Raw genomic sequence first — 21,184 nt, 5'->3', positions numbered from 1 at the left:
TTCTTTAGATGGGGAACCTGGGATTTTCTCTGAGCCTGGAGCTGCCAGTGTCCTGCTTCTTACCAAAAGAAGGAAACAGAACTCCTAGATAGCCTCTAAGAAGTAGAAAGAGCCTCCACGCATGAGAGAGTCTATGTCTGGAAATGATTCAGGATGATAAAGTGGTTAAAAATATGCATTTTAGAGCCAGACTGCCTGGTTTCAAATTGATAGTATTCCATGCATTCTGAGACCTTGAGAAGGTTATGTATCTTCTCTTTGGCTCAGTGTGACTCTAGGTATGATGAGGATATAGTATCTACCTCATAGGATAATGGCAGATTAAAGATGGCCTCAAATTCTTTGACACTCCTCTCAACTGAGATTTGGGAAGACGCCATGATTGTTTTAGAATACAGTAAAAGTAGCATTGTGCCAGCTTTGTGGCTCAGGTCTTAAGAATCTAGCAGCTTCTACTTTGTCTCTCTTGTAACACTCCATTTCATACCCCTGAGCCACCTTATAAGAAATTCAGCATCCTACTGAAAAGATCATGTACAGAAGTTCTGACACAGTGTGCAAAGTAAAAAGGGCCCGCCTGAGTACAGCCTTCCAGCCATCATCACCAAGTGAATGTGCATGAAACTATTTTGGATGCTCTAGATGAGCCCTGTCTTAGCGGAAAACTACCCAGTGATAGTCAACGCCGTATGGAGTCATGACCTGCCTGAATTCCTGACCCATACAAACTTGAGATATAGTAAAATGTTTTCTGCTTTCAGTAACCAAGATCACCAGAACCATCATTTCAAGATTAAACAAAGTTCTATGAATAATGCTGGCCAATAACAATGTTTGATAAACTAATTATCATTGCCATAGTTCTGGTCTCTTCTGATTAATTTATTCCTTACTCAGTATTGAGCTATTCTTCTTTTAAAAATCCCCTAAATTATTTGTAATCTATTTAGAGTTAGGATCTTGTCGCTTGCCTTCAAGTGGGTTCATACTAACACAGTATTTAAGATTCCTGAGATTCTAACTCTATGTGGATGGTCCATCACATGAGTCACATAGAGATAAATATTTTTTTCACATTTGTTTTTCTCTCTTTAAATCTCTAAATTTTTTTTCTGTTATTGGCTACAAATCTGTGGCTTCATAATAAAACCAAACATCAAAACAAATTTTTTATCCCCCAAAAACTTATAAAGTCATAAGTTTTACCTTTTACTTTTGTCTTATTATTTTTATTAGTATATAATTCGGTGGATACAGAGTTGTCCATATTATCAAGCATGTCAATGAAGACTACACTTTTCTTTTTTCTCTTTCTAAAACAGTAAAAAAGAAAAACAGAGAGAAAGAGAAGAAGAAATGAGTAACTCATTCAATGGAGAACAGAAAATAGTGCTGCTGGTAAGCTGATGAAACCAAATAGTAGTCTTCAAGTTTTTGAGGAAACTGAGTAAAGTGAGTATATACACACCTATTATTAGCAGATCTCAGATTCTATCTCCAAAACCCAACCTTGTTTATAAATACAAAAAGCAGGGAAAGAGGGAATTTTTTTAATTTTATTTTTTCAGTGTTCCAAGACTCATTGTTTGTTTATGCACCACACCCAGTGCCCCATGCAATCCGTGCCCTCCTTAATACCCACCACCCGCTCACCCATCCCCCCATCCCCTGCCCCTCCAAAACCCTCAGTTTGTTTCTCAGAGTCCACAGTCTCTATGGTTCCCCTCCCGCTCTGATTTCATCCCCTTCACTTTTCCTTTCCTTCTCCTCATGTCCTCCATGTTATTCCTTATGCTCCACAAGCAAGTGAAACTGTATAAAAATTGACTCTCTCTGCCTGACTTACTTCACTCAGCATAATCTCCTCATGTCTCCTTGTATCAACATGCACTGGACTGGAGGAGAGAGGGGATTTTATCTTCTATTTTTAGAGGATTCAAATGCCATTTTTCTGGATGGGGTTGAAAAATGGTTTCCTAAAAATGCATCAACATGCTTGTTTGTGTTGTCTTTTCTAAGTGAGTCTGAGAGATGGGGGTGAGAAGTGGGACCACTGGGACAGGGGAGGGTGTAAGAGCTGTATTGATTCATTGAGACTTATTCATACATGAGGACCAGCAGAAGATAGATACACACACACACACACACACACACACACACACAAACTCTCTCTGTGTGCCACTTAAACCCATATGAATGGGTGTTCCCATTCATAGAAGACACAAAAGCCCCTTATACTCTTCTAGAGAATGTTTTATGCATCTTATGAAGGAGGTGACTCTACCACTCTCCCGATTAACTATTACCTGCTCACTGGATCATGAAGGCTGTTTCATGGGAACAAGTAATTTTTAGGAGAAGAAGGCGATGTGTATTAGACATGAATAGTTGTCTAGAGAGCACCATTTCCCCATTCTTCCCTCCTAACAAAGTCCCTTAGGTAGCCTATGTGCCTAGAGGAAGATGATTTCATTCAGAGTTCTTTTTTTTTTTTTTAAGATTTTATTTATGTATTTGAGAGAGAAAGTATGTGGGAGAGATGGAGAGAGCGCATAGGCAGGGGGAGGAGGAGAGAGAGGGGGGAGAAGCCAACTACCCGCTGAGCAGGGAGCCCAACGCAGGACTTAGAACGGAAGGCAGTTCATGACCTGAGCCAAAGGCAGATGCTTAACTGGGATCATGACCTGAGCCAAAGGCAGATGCTTAACTGACTGCACCACTGAGGTGCCCCCATTCAGAGTTCTAAGGGTATAGCTTATTGGCAGAAAGAAGGTAACACTTATAAAATAGAGCTTGATCTAGAATTGGGCATCTGACTTGGTCCAATAAGGCTGAAAGAAAGATCATTTGCTCCATAATTTTGAAAACAAAAAAGTTTTATTTTAAATTTTTGGCTGCTTGATGGGAATAAATAAAGAGGTAATCCAAATTATTCTAAGCAATCATTTTTCCATAAATACTCTCCTGATGTTTAAGCCAATAGCATAATTGGCAGAACAGAGAAACAGGCCCCTAATAACACTACTGAGCTGTGGAATTAACAAACCTGAATTGTGCCCTGATATAGGACTTATTACACTTAAAATTCCATTTCCATAATTTTTAAGGCAGTCAAAAAAGGTGTTTCTGATACTTACAAACTGAAATCTTCCTAAATTGGGAAAGAAATGACATTTGACTACTAAGAAATCATTCCTTATTTCCTGCAATTAAATTTAATAGATGAAGAGAAAGTGGAAGAACTTGTAAAGACCCAGGATGACAAAAGACGTGACAGAAAAAGGAGCTTGGAAAGTCATAGAAAATGGAGACCAGCTGAGCTCAAAGAAAACCTCCTTGAATTCACAATTTCCCCACAAGGTGTTTTAAACCTAGCTAACTCTATACCAGAGGGCTGTTTCTTTAATTCCACAATATATATTTTTTTTAAATCCCTATCATGTACTTAGAGTAGTCAAAATCACAGAGACATGAGGTGGAATGGTGGTTGCCAGGAGCTGAGTGGAAAGGGAGAGCGAGGAAGTTAGTGTGTAATGGGTATCGAGTTACAATTTTATAAAACAAAAAGAGTTGTGGAGATGGATGGTGATGACTGTTGCACAACACAATGAATGTGTTTAATATCATGGACCACACACTTAGAGATGGCTGAACTGGTAAATGTTAGGTTATATGTATTTTCCCACAATAAAAAATTAGAAGGAAAAAAATTCCCACCATGTAATAAGCCAATAGAAATACAAAAGATAGATAATTAGCAGTTAAGAAACTTTCAATATTAAAAAGTCCATAATAACCTCTAAATTTCTAATAGTTCCTCTAATTTATTTCATTCAATCCTTGGAAAGACATTGGGGGCATGCGTCTATTTCCTCCTTTTATGGAAAGGAGTCAGAGACTCAGTTTCCATAATCATATAAAAAGCAAGCTGTACACTGCACTATTCTCTTTGGAGAATAGGAGATTAAGATTCACTGTCCCCAGCTACTTTGGATATTGTAATCCCATTCTTCAGAGGAAATTTTTAAACAACACAGTGATAATAGTACTCTCCCAAGGCCCAACCCTTTGAATGACACCTAGAGAACCAATGATAATTCCATAGGACTTGGTTGTTTCTTAGGTGGAGGGGAATGGTCCAACACACAATCTGTAGTCACAGAAAATGGTCTAAATTGAGATTCAATTCCATTAGCTCCAGATTCTAATCACAGCACCACATCCTAAGTAGCATCTTACTGCCTGTAAAAGGACCAGACCAAATCCTTTGCATTATCATGGCATCTCATCTTTTCTCAGAGTAGAAGTAGAAGACACAATCTTGAATCACACTTCCTGAGAATTGTTAGTGCACTAAGTAACAGTGAATGAGCTCTGCTGGTTGCAAATAAGACTGACAGGAAGCTGTACTAATTACAACACAATTGGCTAAATAATCATGGAAGGACAAGGTAATGAGTCGGAAAGCGAAGAACAGAATTGGCAAGAGTAGCATGGATTATCATTAGTGAATCACTTGTGATTTTTTTTTTTTCTTTTTTGCATGGCTCCATTTACCTGTCATGCCCCAGCAAAGATTTTTTTCTATAGTTGACCATTGCCCATAGGTTAATATCTAAGCAATTAAATTCCATATATAGTCTCTTATAATCAGGCTCTTGTCTAACCTAATTCCTCTCCTCTCCTTCTACTATTACATGTAGTTCCCTAAATTTACCAGCACTCTTATATATTTTACGTTTTCATTATTACTATTTTACCTGGCTGGAACATTCTCTTTACATCTCTTGGAAATATTAACTCTTAAGATGCTTCTAATTCTTATCCATTCAGATAATGGTAGATACTCTACTTCTGGATTTCCCTGCTATGAACATTCTTAAAGTTCTTTTAAATATTCTATTTTATTTGATTTCTTTTAAATTTTTCACCTGCATGGGTAATTCCTGAGGACAGCACTCTGTGTTGCTCACTGTTTCATTCCCAGTACCTGATATGTCACTGTTATTAAATAATTATTTGTTGGATAAATTCTGAATGACTTTCTACAGTCCTCTTAATATTTATGCACTCACTTTCTCATGAATAACTTGGCTGTCAAGAAGGACAGAAATTTCCGCACTAGGTAAAGTTAGAGCTCATATAATTCAAGGAATATTTTTGTATTATAAGTCTATGATTCAATGTGTTACTAATAAAAAATTAAATGGCATATATCTTATTGTTAGAGATGGCAGATTGAATACATAGATTTCTATTTAATCCATTCCCCAAGTCCCATAAAGATGACAGAAATGTTTTAAAGCATGAAATAATATGGAATAAAACAATGAGGGAGGAGACAATAAAAAGATTTTGGAACCTGGAAACAAATAGAAAAGTGAAAACTGACTTAGAAGATCCAAGAAATCAGAAGTGAGAAAGCCAAGAAGAAGCCTTATGTATAAATCCCTAAAAGGCTTAGCACTTTTGGAAAACAAGTAACTTGGAAGTGGGGATTAACAGAGACTAAGTGTTTTGTTTGAAGATCTCATTAGAAAGGAGTAAGAGCCATAGATAATCTACCTCTCTGTAGAGACACGTGGCTGATGAGTTGATGACTAGAAGTTTGTTTTCTACAGAGAGTATAAGTGGATAGTGTTTATATTTGGGATTCCAGACACATTTGAGTGAAGAAATTAATTTCTGGAAAACTAAGGAAAAAAAATTAAAAACAGGGAGAGAGAAAATTAAGTGAAAGTTTTACAGAAAATGTTCACTTTCTTTTCCAGTCTTCTCCCACATAGTTCCCAGAAAAATAAAAGCCAGTTTATAGCCTCCCAATGGGAACACTCCTCCAAATGGGAACCAGTTTTGGGGGTTATCTGACCATCTGGAGCTAAGACTGAAAAATACTAACATTAATGATTCCCAAAGAAACAGCCAATTCAGATGATGCTAGAGTGAACAGCTCTAATCAAATGTACAGGACTTCTGATCAACTCTTTATTCAAGCAAAAAACAAGACTTACTAGGCCTTTGAAATAAGCATTGGATATTCAGATACCAAAACCAAATGAAGAAGTAACTCTTCTCAATTTTAGTTTCTTTAGTTTATTACCATGAGTAGTTTCTTTACTAATATTTTCAAAAACACAATTAGAAAATTGTATCTGTGCAACAAAAACAGAAAGCTACCTAAAGGAACATGCATAGAATATATATGAGATCTTGATGATAGGAAAAAATTAATAATAATAGAACTTGTGGAACATAAAGTTAAGGAAATCACCTTATTTGAGGAGAAATAAACAGAAAAAAAGTGATGAAGAGCAGAAGGTAAATGATTCAGGAAGTATAATGTCTGAATAATAAGTAATCTAGAGAAAAGAGACAAAAGAAAATAAAGGAAGGATTTCATAAAAAATATAAATATAAATCAACATTTTTTCTAAAACTGAGAGACATGATTATCCAGAAAAAAAAAAAAAAGACACCAAAGAGCATTACTGAAAATTTGAAAATATGAGTGATGAAAAGAAAATTCTAGAAGCTTCTAGATAAGGAGAGAAAAGATTTACATAAAAAATTATAGCTTGGGATTTCTCCCATAATAGCAACTGCAGCTGTCAGAATGGAACAGAAAAAAGGTCTTCAAAATTCTGAGAAATTTTTTTCAAAACAGAACTGTAAACTCTGACAGATTGTCAAGATACTTTCAGTTGTGCCAAAAAATAAATAAAAACAAAAATAATAATAATGAAATAAAATTGTCCTGTGATACACTTTGTTAGGAAACTACAGGAAAAACATGTACCAATATGAGGGAGAAAACCAAGGAAGACCACAGGTGATGTAGGAAATAGAGTCAGCAAAAGAATTTTAAAATGCCCTTATAATGATGTTTTAAGGAGTTTGCACAATGACATTTATTCACTAGATTTAGAGAGCTACTTTTTAGAATGGGAATGGCTAGAAGGGAGGTATTTTTAAAGTGAAATTCATAAAAGTTTAATTTTATTGAAGGTACTGAGAAAAAATTTGCTCAGTTGGTAAAGAATTTGGGATGGAGTTAATGATTTCCTCTTATACAGAAAAGGAAACCAACCACGTTAAATATGACACGTCTCATCTTTGAGAAGTGTCAATGTGGTAAAAATAATTTAAATAATAAACATTGACTGATTTTTATGTTACGACTATGTCAGAAGGATGTGGGGCAGGGTTAGTCAGGATGGTGATGAAAGAGAGGTACACGGTTATTTTCTTCCATAGCAAGAACTTTTTTTTTTTTTTTTAAAAACTAGCAATATAAGCTTTACTTAGAGAATTTTTTCCCCCCATATATGGTGGTAATGACTCTCTTCCATGTATTCAATCAGGCAGAAGCTCTGTCTTCTTCAACTTGATATATAAGTCAATTTTTCTTCAAGGTGACATCTCAGTCAAGTTTATCACTATCCAAATCAGTCAAGGAGCACAAGAGGAGAACCCATGGGAAGTTCTGAAGGAACACAGCAAATGGGAGAGAGTCACACCACTTCTGTCCCAAGTGAATTGGTAGAACTCAGTCTCATGGCCACTCCTAATTGCCTCAGAGGTTGGAAATGAAGCCTTGCTCTGTGTCACAGAAAAATAGTACACAAATTTTGGTGAACAGTTAGTATTTCTGTTGCAATTTATAAAACCATTATTTAAGTCCATGTACAGCCTATTGTTTCAGTTGTGATTTTTTTTTTTAAATGATAAGCAGACCATAAAGAGTCATTAAAATTGATCAGTCATAGACTATATTTACCTGGCATTGTTTTGTTTTGTTTTGTTTTTTAAGATTTTATTTATTTCACAAAAAGAGACAGCGAGAGAGGGAACATAGCACGGGGAGTGGGAGAGGGAGAAGTAGGTTTCCCACTGAGCAGAGAGCCCGATGCAGGGCTTGATCCCAAGACCCCAGGATCATGATCTAAGCCAAAGAGAGATGCTTAATGACTGAATCACCCAGGTGCCCCGCATTGTTCTGATTATAAAATTTCCTGGAAGTTACCAAGTACTTCTTCTCTAGAGTCACATTGTTCTATGCTTCCTATAGGGGAAAGTCAATGGCCCTTTCTAAGAAAAAAAACTAAATTAAACAGCATGATCCTAAAATAATGGCATAGAAGGTAGAGTTGTCTCTATTTTACATAGGAAGCAACTGGATTCTTGAATAGTTAATAGACAAAAAGTTGGTCATTTACTAATTCATTTCTCTGATCGTTGTTAAAGCATCTACCACAGGCCAGTCACCTGCTATGCACAACAGATACGGCAGCAAACAATCCAAACAACTTTCTGCGCAGACAAAACTTTAATCCTGGGGAGGCTGTCCAGTGGCACAATGAAGATTCTAACTCAGGTCTTCAGCCTAGAGTGCAAAAGACCCCCAGCAGCTCCCACTTTGCTTCTCTGGCTCATATTTTTCATATCCTCTGTCCTCAGATTCACTGAAATAAACTGTCTGCAGATATACAATAGGAGGGGGCTTCTCCTATTGACAGAGTCAACAGAAGATGCAAATTCTCTTTGGGAACATTTCTGTGAGTCAAAATCACACCCCTTTTTTCCCTTAGCAGCTTTTGACAGATGCTTCAGACCAGTGTGAAAAGAAAGACATGCATATTCTCTTTCTGGATCTCCATTGTTTTTCCCCAGTGATTACAGAGGCACTTATGACAGGCACCTTTATTTCTGGCTGCCTCTAAGACTTGTGAGGCATGTTCTTCCATTCAAATAGACCTGGTACAGTCTGGTCTCCCATGTTGTAAGATATTTATCCAGCTGCCTGAAAATCAGCAATTGTTTCTGTTTCCTTCATTTGAGAAAACATCACCCACCGACATTCCTACTTGCACTTAAATGATGCGTGCTTAGTTGGTGTTAGGTTTAGTGAAAGAGAATCTTTGCAGAGATGGTAGGAGAATCTTTGCAGAGATTGAAGAGAAAGTTGCACTGAATATGACAACGCTTACAGGGAACACAGAAATTCTAGAAGAGTTGTCCTCAAGGGATAATTATTTAGTTCGTTGCCCAAAACAGGATAATTTGAGAATGAAAGGTGATGCTGTTAACATCCGTGGTACTGAGACCACAAATATAAGTAGTATTCTGGACCAAAAGGAAATGTGAGCATTCAAGATTGATTTTACTTTCTTTATCCATTGATGAATGAATGGGTAAACAAATCTGGTGCATCTTTGGAATGTTATTTAACATTATTAGAATCATATCTGGAATGTTATTTAACCTTAAAAAAGGAAGAAAATTCTGGGGCGCCTGGGTCCTCAGTGAGTTAAAGCCTCTGCCTTCAGCTCAGGTCATGATCCCAGGGTCTTGGGATCGAGCTCCGCATTGGGCTCTCTGTTCAGCAGGGAGCCTGCTTCGTCCTCTCTCTCTGCCTGCTTCTCTGCCTACTTGTGATCTCCATCTGTCAGATAAATAAATAAAATCTTTAAAAAAAAAAAAAAAGAAGAAGAAGAAGAAGAAAATTCTGACATAGACCACAACATAGGAGCATAATGCCAAGTGAAATAGATCAGTCACAGCAGGATAAATGCTGTATGATTCCACTTATAGGAGATACTGTAATGGTCAAATTCATGGAAACAGGGAGGAAAAAATGGTGGTTGCCAGGCAATGAGGGGAGGGGCAAATGTGGACTTAATGTTCAGTAAGTACAGAGTCTCATTTTGAAAAGGTGAAAAAGTTCTGGAGATAGCTAGTTATGATGACTGCGCAACATGAATGTACTTATGCCACTGAACTGTATACTTACAGATGGTTAAAACAATTCATTTTATGTTACATATATTTTACCACAATAAAAAAAAAAAATGACTGACTTCACTTTAGTTACTGGGAAAATGTGAATATAGGACCATAGTACTCCAAGGGACCTTGGTCCCAGGCATAACATATTATGATTCTAATTAAGAGTTATCAAAGTTAGGGTGTGGTTGAATCACCCACTACTCCTCTCTGTTATCATGTGAGGAAAAATATGAGGATTCTCTCATATGAGATTTCCTCCTGGTAAAGCAGGTCGGAGTATTCAGACAGCCCTCCCACCTCCCTCCTCAGCCTAGACTTGAGTACAACCCAGATGTTAGTGACCATGGGAGGTAGGAAATCTGTAACTATGAGAGCAGCAATCTGCCGGCTCCCCCAAAGCAAACTCTGCTTGATTTGCTTATTACAGGAAGCAAGGTGAACTCTCTCTTCCTGAGAGTAAGAGGCCCAAGAAGCCAAGAGGAAAAGGGATCCAGGAGACCAAGAGGAAGGAGACCCTACATGGTCTGGGTTTCAGCCAGTGGCCCAGCCTGCCTTTCTATTAATACCTCACAGACGCCAGGTTCTGCTCAAACTCAATAACCACCCTAGAGGCCCCCATACTCTCTACCCAGTAAAGAGGAAAATATAAAGGGATGAAAAAGAGAAGTGAAAATAAAGATTCCCTTCCAACAAAAACCGCTTTAAACCTTTGCTTTCCTATAGCCTCTCAGATGCACAACAAACCTTTTCCCTCCCGTTAACATCTGATGTTGGAAAGTATTGGATTTTCTTCTTCGCCTTGTGGCCCATCATTTTCTGTGCATGCCATTCTGTTTCCCATTTACTCCCGATGTGATGCTCAAAAGAACGAACCGTTTGGAGTCCACATTATAAACGGGGATGGGCGGGGGGCGGTCATGGTCCTTAGATGAAAGACGAGTTGCTCTGGCACAGTATCCATCCTGCAGTCTACTTACCCTAATTCTGCCTTGCACTGTTGATGAACTGATTCATGTGTCTATGGCCTGCCCCACCCTTCAGCCCCAACTTGAGAGCAAGCTCCTGAAGGGCACAAACAATAAGAATCCTGCTTTCCATGAGAATCCATGCCACCACACCTTAGGTGTTCCATAAATGGCACTGCTCCTGGAGTCTCTATTAAGTCTCAGGTCATGGCCAGGTCTCTGCCCCAAGGGAACATATTCTTTAATAACAATCTATGGATTCTGGAATGGCCGGTGTCAGGCCGGTGTCAGGCCAGTGTCAGGCTGGTGTCAGGATGCCTCCACACAGGCCTGTGGGGCCTCTGGGAGGAAAGACTTTCCAGAAGATTAGGAGACGAACGTGTTCTGAAAGACAGCACACAGTGAGGCTTGACTGCAAATTGGGCATTTTATTCTATTTGTCTGATGGATAATCACAGATAAAGACTTTGATCTTTATCCCCATGGCAGCAATAAGAAAAAAAAAAAAAAAAAAAAGCATGAACTCTATGTACTGTCTTTTATTTCTTTTTTCTGAAATTCCAGGAAAACAGAACCCATTAAAATGCTCAGAAGAATCTCTCTGTTGTGTTCTTAAGTGTCCAATCAAGCGTGGCTGCGTGTTACCTCCCTGCCCTCCCCCACTCCAGCCACGGTAAGAAGGAGGGAGGGAATGAATAGGAGAGTTTCTCCCTTACCAGAAAGACTAATTGATGGGGAAGAGGGAGAATGTTGAAGGGGAGGGAAAAGAGAGGATTAAATGCTGAGAGTATCAGGGAAAAGGCAAGGGGGAAGAATTAAGCGGGAAGTTGTAGCATGGCGGCTGTAAGGCCACGATCAGATCGGGGCTTTCTCCTTGGACACAGAACTCTGAGGGGCTGGGTCCTGGAGTGGCAATGTCAGGAAGATTCTTGCTCCCTCTGTCACTGAACCAAGTGAAACATTTCACAAATTTGAGAACTGAATCCAAACAGAACAAATCAATCAATCAATCAATCAATCAGCATGTAGGGAAGCAACAGCAGAGTTCCAGGAGCTTGACAGCCCCGCATGGAACTCCTTCCATCCCCCTGATGCATTGAGCTGAGTCCACTTGTTATTTAATCAATACGATTAGTGGTCATGTTCATTAAGAACAAAAGGGTAACTTTCAATGATAAGGTGAAGATTAATGTTAACTTTTATGTGCCTCACAAAGGAAACAGCCAGAGACAAGTGCTTCAAAGCTTGAGATAAAGTCTGGCACGCTGAGCAGATGGGTGTGGCCATGTAGGGCACTCTGGTGTGTGACCGCCCAGGGCCCACCCCCAGCGAGGGTGTGGGTTCTGGGCCACACGTAGTCCAACCCATTTTGACCAAGAGATTCAAATGTAAGCATGTACCATTCTATCCAAGGAGGATGACACACAGCATCATTTACTTTTAACATGAATTTGTGAAATATTTTACGTGTTTAACCTATTCAAAGTCTTAAATCTGTATCTTAATTTTCTCCTGTTTGAATATACAGGCACACAGGCATACCTCAGAGACATGGTAGGCTTAGTTCTAGACTACTGCAGTAAAGCCAAGATCATAATAAGGAAAGTCAAATGAGCTTTTTGGCTTCTCAGAATTTATAAAAGTTACATTTAAATTATACTGTAGTCTATTACATGTCCAACAGCATTGTGTCTAAAAACAGTGTTTATACCTTACTTTAAAAACACTTTACCGGTGGGGTGCTGGGGTGGCTCGGTTGGTTAAGCATCTGCCTTTCAGCTCAGGTCATGACCTTGAGGTCCTGGGATCCAACACTGCATTAGTAAGGAGTCTGCTTCTCCCTCTGCCTCTCCCCCTGGCTTCTGTGCTCTCTCTCTCTCTCTCTCTTGCTCACTGCTTCTTTCAAATAAATAAATGAAATCTTAAAAAAAAAATACTGGTAAAAAAATGCTAAGCATCCTCTGAGCTTTCAGTGAGTCACAGTGACTGACCACAGATCTCACCTTGCTCACTTTACTGCTATACGATACTAAGTTTTTTACAAACTGAAGTTTGTGGCAATTGTGCAAACAGCACGTCTCTCAGCACCATTTTTCTACATACCTTTGCTCACGTCCCGTCTCTGAGTCACATTTTGGTAATTCTCACAAATTTCAAACCTTTTTCTCCTCATTATATTTTTTATGATCATCTGTAATGTTATTATTTTGATCGTTTGGGACACCACACACTGCACCCATATAACATGGTGAACTTAATTGGTAAGTGTTGCTTGTACTCGGACTGCTTCAACAATCAGCTCTCCTGGGTCTCCCTCCATTTCCTCAGGCCTCTCTGTGTCCTGAGACACAAGATAATTGAAATTAGGCCAATTAATAACCTTACAATGACCTCTAGGTGTTCACATGAAAGGAAGAGTCACACTTCTCTCACTTGAAATCCAAAGCTAGAAGGGATAATAAAGCTTAGTGAGAACGACATGTCAAAAACCAAGACAGGCCGGAAGTGAGGACTGTTACACCAAGTGGGCAAGCTGTGCGTGCAAAAGAAAAGTTCCTGAAGGAAATGACAAGTGTTAACCCTGTGAACGCAGGAATGATAAGAAAGTGAGCCAGATTTATTGCTGACAGTGTGAGTGGTCTTGATACAAGACTCACCAGCCACAACATTCCCTTAAACCAAAGCCTCAGCCAGAGCAAGGCCCTGACTCTTCAATTCTGAGAAGACTGAGGAAGGTGAGGAAGCTGGAGAAGAAAAGATTGAAGCTAGCAAAGGTGGGTTCCTGAGGCTTGAGAAGAGAAGCCGTCGCCACAGCATAAAGGTGCAAGGGGAAGGGGCAGGAGCTGCTGTAGAAGCCACAGCCAGGCATCTAGAAGATCCAGCTAAGATCATTCTTGAAGGTAGCTGCATTCAACAGCAGATTTTCCTTGCGGACAAAACAGTCTTCTATTAGAGAAGATGCCGTCTAGGACTTTTTTTAGTTAGATCGGAAAAGCCAGTGCCTGGCCTCAAAAAACAGCCTGACTCTCTTGTTAGATGTGATTACAGCTGGCAACATTAAATTAAAGCCAGTGTTCACTGACCATACTGAAAATCCCAGCACCCTTATGAATATGCTAAATCGACTTTGCCTGTGCTCTACAAAAGGAACTACAAATCCTGGATGATACCACATCTGTTTACAACATGGTTTACTGAATATTTTAAGCCCACTCTTGAGACCTGATCAGAAGAAAGAGTCCTTCCAAATTCTGACTGCTCCCTGAACACGCACCTGGTTGCCCAAGAACTCTGGCAGAGATGGACAACGAGATGCATGTTGTTTTCATGACTGCTAACACAATATCCATTCTGCAGCTCATGGATCAAGGAGTCATTTTGAATTTCAAGTCTTATTATTTAAGAAATACACTTCAGGGGCACCTGGGTGGCTCAGTGAGTTAAAGCCTCTGTCTTTGGCTCAGATCATGATCCCAGGGTCCTGGGATGGAGCCCCACATCAGGCTCTCTGCTCAGCAGGGAACCTGCCTCTTCTTCTCTCTATCTGCATGCCTCTCTGACTACTTGTGATCTCGGTCTGTCAAATAAATAAATAAAAATTAAAAAAAAAAAAAGAAATACATTTCATAATAGCTATAACTGCCAAAGATAGTGATCCCTCTGACAGATCTGGATAAAGCAAACTGAAAGCCTCCTGGAAAGTATTCAACAGGCTAGATGCCATTAAGAACACTGGTGATTCATGAGGTGAGGTCACAATATTAAGAAGAAGCAGCTGATTGCAACCCTCACGGATGACGTTAAAGGGTTTGAGCCTTCAGTGGAGGATGAAACTGCCGATGGGGTAGAAAAAGCAAGAAAACAAGAGAATGAAGTGGAGCCTGAAGACAGGACTGAATTTCTGCATGCTCGTGATAAAACTTTAATGGCTGAGGCACTGCTTCTTAGGGATGAGCAAAGAAAGTGGTTTCTTGTGATGGAAACTACTCTTGGTGAAGATGTTGAAAGACTGTTGACATGACAACAAAGGATTTAGAGTATTACATAAACTTAGTGGATAAAGCAATGGCAGGGTTTGAGAGGATTGACTCCAATTTGGGGAGAAGTTCTCCTGTGGGTAAAATGCTATCAGAGAGCATTGCATGTTACCGAGAAATCATCCGTGAAGGAAGTCAATCGATGCAGCAAACTTCATTGTTGTCTTACTTTAAGAAATTGCCACAGCCCCCTCAGTGTTCAGCAAATACCACCCTGATCAATCAGCAGTTGTCGACATCCAGACAACAACCTTCACCAGCAAAAAAAAAAAAAAAAAATTATGACTTGCTGTAAAGTAGGATGATGGTCCATATTATTTTTAGGAATAAAGTATTTTTAATTAAGGTATATATGTTGGTTTTTTCAATGTGATGCTATGGCATATTTAATAGGCTTCTAGTATTGTATAAACATAACTTTTATATGCACCGGGAAACCAAAAAATTCCTTCAACTTGCTTTATTGCGATGGTCTGGAACTGAAATGGCATATCTCAAAGGTATACCTGTAACCTTAACATTGTAACTAGCCTGAACTTCAGTTGACTTTTGAAATGCTGTGTGTGTGTGTGCATGTGTGTGTGCGCGTGTGTGTGTTAATGTTAGGCAGAGTGGGAAGGTCTTAAGGTGAAAAGAATCCTAGGTTGAAGATTAAATTGCATGGAATATTAAGAATTGCCAGTTTCATTCACCAGCCCTTTACTTATTTATTTTTGGATGGCAGCATAAGTCCCAGAGCAATTAATTATGTGCCTAGTCACTGGAACCACATATTTACCAGGTACAATTTATAGAAGTAGTTAAAACTTCTGGAAAGAAAAGAAACCTCTAAGGCTGTCTCAGAATCAGGTACATCAAGAGAGGATTTTTTTGAATGACACGTGTAAAAGAGCGACCCCTAGTGGTAAGAAGCCAACTCTACAGGATTTAATTAAGATCCAGCTGTGACTGGGTTGGGTGGAAACGCATTCCGTTATAAAACAACGTGAAGCTTCCTGGAAGAGAGCACGCAGCTGCCTGGATTTATCTCTTATAACCCAGCAATCCCACTGGAGTAACTCCAAAGGCCCCATTCCCCATAGAAGCCTAGACTTAGACCATGAGCTTGTAGGGAACTTTCTCCTGTACTCACCCAACTTTTGCCTGGAAGGTTCCTGTCACAAGAACACTGTGATCAGCATTTATCTCCCCACCCTTGTGCTGCATGAAAACAAGCTCTCTGCTTCTTGGGGTCGGGGGCTTCCCCTGTGTGCCTGATTTTGGAAAAAGGGCTAGGAAGCAGGAAACATTACTTCTTAATATAGACATGGGATGAGGGAGATCCTTCCTCTTCCAACTCCTTCACAGCTAGGAGGTAAGCACATGAACTAAGGGTTGGACAATTGCATACTCCTGTCAGGAATGTAAATCTGGGATGAGGGCGGCAGAGGGAATACGCAGAGTTCATGTCTAGCAGATGTGACTGTCTCTGATGTATCTACTGTATTGTGTCCTGGCCATATTATTTCATCCCCAAATTTTGTACTCCCTCATCTCCACTGCTTTCCAAACCTCCTCCCCCAAACTCTCAACATCGTAGACTATCAGACTCTTGATTTTGAGTCTTTGATTGCTTAGACAGTCAAAGTCGGTTTCTCTTACTTGCAACCAAAAATCTTAATGTCCCCAGTCTACTTCATCACTGGGATGATGAACAAGTTCATGTTATATATTCCCATCAGCCCTGGGGCTACCTTCTTCTGCAATTTGCTATCCTTATGGTAAAAAGTGAAATTCTTCTTAAAGCGTTCACATCATTTCTTTGAAGGCTTAGTGTCTCCATATTCATACTTCTATAAGGATAGAAAACCATATATATATAGTTGAATAATGGAAGACAATTGCGTAGATATTTTTTCATGAATATGAGATGGTGGTGCTGTTACTGTTGAGGCAAAGATGTTTTTCATAATATCTCATCCACACTTGTCGACCTTGTGGTGCCTCCTACGTATCGTGGGAGTAGGCAATCTGTGGCCTTAGTCAAGCTCAAAGGTATAAGATGTCTTTTTATTCCTTCCTTGAAGGCATGTTCTCTGATATTCCAGTTATCTAACCAGCCACCTTTACCCACCCTTCATCACCATGCATTCCATATCTCGCAGCCAAGGGAATTAAAAGGAAAGATAGAAAAGGGAAATTTGTCTATTTTTCTTCTTATATATGCCTCCAGGTTCCCTGACTTTCCTGTGTGAACTAAAACTTTTAAACTTTCTAGATGCATCAGGACACATACACAATCTTCAAGAAAGTTTCCCCAGCTCAGTCGTAGTCCCCTCAAAGCATCTCCACATGAAAACAAGACTGCATCAAAGTTACATAAATCTTCCATAGTAAGTAGAATACAAGTGAATCATTGGATTATAATTAGATTTCAAATACCAAAAAGGTCCAAAACTCATACTGGAAGTATAGGAAATTACAGGATTTATATAAATCTGTCTTGAAATACAAGACAGATTTCAAGCCAGGAGAAAAGTAGGATCTGACCAGCTAACACTCCTTAGTCCTACAGGATGGAGAATCAGTACGGCTCTTTCTAACTCAGTCTGACTCTCTCTCTCTTTCTCTATTTCTTTAAGATGTTATGTATTTATTTGAGAGAGAGAGAGAGAGAGAATGAGCATGAGCAGGGGGAAGGAGCAGAGGGAGAGGGAGAATCACACTCTCTGCTGAGCAGGGAGCCCCCTGATGTGGGACTCCATCCCAGGACCCCAAGATCATGACCTGAGCCAAAGGCAGATAGATGCTTTACCAACTGAGCCACCCAGACATCCCTGACTCTCTTTCTTTTAAACCTTGTTAAAATTCTATAAAATTTCCATCCAGAGAGAAATATCTTAAATTCTCATTATACAATGAGAATCTGCATTCTAAAAACCAATAATATCCAGAGTTGTCAGAGAAAAACTCCCTGTAGAGGAGGATCTTTATTACCTCAAGAGGAAGAACTTGGGCAATGGAAGCTTTTGGTGTTTTACTGCAAGAAGTTCACAGAACCCCAGTGTAAGCTAAACTCATCTGCCTGCGTCTTCAGATTACACGTGCTTCCTTGTATTTCTGTGTTTGATTCCATCAACAGGAAACAAACAGCCTCCAACCATTTCCCTTTGAACAGGCAGTTCTTTAATTGCTTTAAACGTAGTCTTTACGGCTGATAACAGCACATCTGCTCAAAACCTACCACACACTGAAACAAAGATTTCAGAAGCAGTCCACTGTCCTATTGGACAAATATGACCAACCTTTTGGTAGCTGGGTGTTACCACTGCGCATTCATTGGAACACAAAATATTACGTCACACTGAATCATTGCAGAAATTAGAATCAGGGGCTCCTGGGTGGCTCAGTGGGTTGGGCCGCTGCCTTCGGCTCAGGTCATGATCTCAGGGTCCTGGGATCGGGTCCCGCATCGGGCTCTCTGCTCAGCAGGGAGCCTGCTTCCTCCTCTCTCTCTCTGCCTGCCTCTCTGCCTACTTGTGATCTCTGTCTGTCAAATAAATAAATAAAATCTTTAAAAAAAAAAAAAAAGAAAGAAAAAAAAGAAATTAGAATCAGATTGAGCTGGGTGGGGAAAAAAAGTTACCAAAAAACTCAAGTGGCCTTAGAAGCATGACAGCATACTGGAAATTCTGATAGCAAGACATTTGCAGGGAATCACATTATCTAGAGAAAGCAAGAGAGACGGAGTAAACAGAAATGGTCCCACGGCTGCTAGACTGCAGCTCTCTTGCAGTGCTTTAAGTGCACACATAAACACACACCCTCCAACAATACGCACCCTCAGGGTGAATAATCATGACTCTGAACATGCACATGTGTACACACACAATACCCACAATTTAGCCCTATGTTGGGTAGTGGCTTGACATGTTCTCTTTTATTGCTTTAGTATATTCTACATAGTTTTCTCCCTTTTGTTATTATTGAGGAACAATGGAAGTGTGTAAATTTGCACATCACAAAATGCATTGATTTGTATTGTAGAACTGGCTCGGGTTTGAGAAGGTTTACACCGAGGCAGTCATCACCCATAGGGCACGTCTCATATACCAAAGCTTTCTTTGGGCACCCTTTTAGTCAGGCTTCTCTCCTACTGAGGCAACTACTGCTCTGATCTCTTTCACCTTAGATTAGTTGTGCCTGTCCATAAACTATAAATAACAGATGCATATAGTATGTGCTCTTTTGTGTTATCTGATGCATTCCACTAAATTCTCTTTACAGCTCACTAACGGGTTGCAACCTTGAGTTTGAAAAACAAATCCCTGCTGTAATGCACACCATAAACTATTGTGCATCTGATTGCTTGGTGTGTTTTTTTAAAAAAGCAAATACTCAGGCCTCTCCCACGGAGTTTCTGATTAAAATGTAGATTACTGGGACGTACTCCAGGCCAACAAAAAGCATACATCCTAGTGCGGTTCTGATGCAGGGTTGTTCAAGGACTACATTCTAATATGTTTTACAGCCCGGTTTTTCAATCACTCTAAACAATGCTTTCACCATGCCACCACCTCTATCCCATCTAAGAAAATACAATGACTCCTCATTTACTGCCTAATGAATCAAACCAAAGTACCTTCACCTGCCACAGAAAGCCCTCCATCAAAGGGTCTTGCTTTCCTGGCTGATACACCTTCCTATTACATAGCCACAAGAACCTCCTTGGTCATCAGTCTCCTCAGTGATCCCCACTGCCCATTCATCCCCACAGTGCAAAATCTAATGCTAAGTTTTTCCTGCATTCGAGAACCTATCAATGCTCTTTAAATTGAATAACAGTCTCAGATTTGTATTCCCTGGAAACTGTGTTGGTGGTGGGTAGGTCTGTAGTAGCCAAGTATGGAAGGCATCAGGGCTTCCATTAGACAATTGATTGACTTGTTTTAATTCTCCCCCACAAAATTGGGCTCTGTGTGATTTCTCTTTTAGAGAGAGCATCCTTTGGCTCTACCACCTTGTTAGAACAATGGTACCACGTGGTCTCCTGGGTATACTTAGAAACAGATTGGTTTCATTTTTCCTTGTGCTTTCTTACCCTGCAAATAGAAGAAGAAAAGCCCCTTGAGTTATAGCTAAAGCAAAAGCTGTGCAAATCTATCACTAAAGGCAGGAAAGAAGGGGCAGATTAATAAAAAGAGGAGGCTGAGGAAGCTAAAGGCAAATTTCAATTTATAATCCTTTCCTTCTAGTGTTTACTCTGACCCATATGAAACACAGTACAAATGCATGTGGATGCCAGAGTTCAAAACACTCTCTCATTTATATTTTCATTCATTCATTCATTCATTCATTCATTCTTATTTTATTCACCCAACACGCATTTTGAGATTTTACAATCTCTTAGCCCTTGTCTAACTACTGAGACTACAGCATTGAGTAAAAGAGTTTCTTACTTTGTAAACAAAGGAACTTCTATCCTAGGGGGAACACACAGACAGTAACCCTGTAAATATCCAGAGCAATTTATTATTATGTGAGGTGAGGATGAAAAAAACAGTGCACAGTTTACAAATGGTGTTAATAGACATTCTCCTCAATAAGGCAGCATTTTAACAGACGTGAAAGGGGTAAGAGTAATCTATCCAGCTACTTCGAGAAGGGAAGATCAGGCTGAAAAAACAAAAGAGGAGTTGCAAAAGCCTTAAGGTGGAAGCCTTGTTAGTATTTGATGAACACCAAGGAAGCTGTTGTGGGTAGGCTCAGAACAACACTGAGGCGCTAGAACATGAGGGGCCTTGTAGGCCCTCATGAGAACATCGCCACTTACCCTGAGTCCAGTAAGAATAAAAAGGAGGGTTTTGAGGTGAGGCGCACATGGTGCATTTTGTATTTTCATAGATTTGCTGCTGCTAGTGTGTTGAGAATAGACTAAAGGGCAATTAAGGATGAATCAAGGGAGGCTATGATTGTAAAACAAGTATACAATGATGATAACTTGCATAGAATTAAAGGGGCTAAAAAAATAAGAAATATGAATATAGCTAAGAGGTTTGTTTTTTTTTCCTTAAGATTTTATTTATTTATTTGACAGAGAGAGAAACCACAAGTAGGCTGAGAGAGAAGGAAGCAGGCTCCCCACCAAGCAGAGAGCCCGATGCGTGGCTCGACCCCAGGGCCCTGGGATCATGACCTGAGCTGAAGGCAGAGGCTTTAACCCACTGAGCCACCCAGGCGCCCAAGGAATATGAATATATTGTGAAAGTGGTCATGACAAGATTTGTGGAAGTGTGAGGCACAAATACAGTCTAAGATGACTCCAAGGCTTTTGGCCTAAGGAGGATGATGAGAGATGGGGTCGCCATTTCCTAACACTGTTGTAGGAGCAGGTGGTGGAGGGTCTAGAAAGTAATT

The sequence above is a fragment of the Mustela nigripes genome, chromosome 4, assembly GCF_022355385.1.
Source record: "Mustela nigripes isolate SB6536 chromosome 4, MUSNIG.SB6536, whole genome shotgun sequence".
Classification (NCBI taxonomy): Eukaryota; Metazoa; Chordata; class Mammalia; order Carnivora; family Mustelidae; genus Mustela; species Mustela nigripes.
This window is presented reverse-complemented; position numbering follows the sequence as displayed.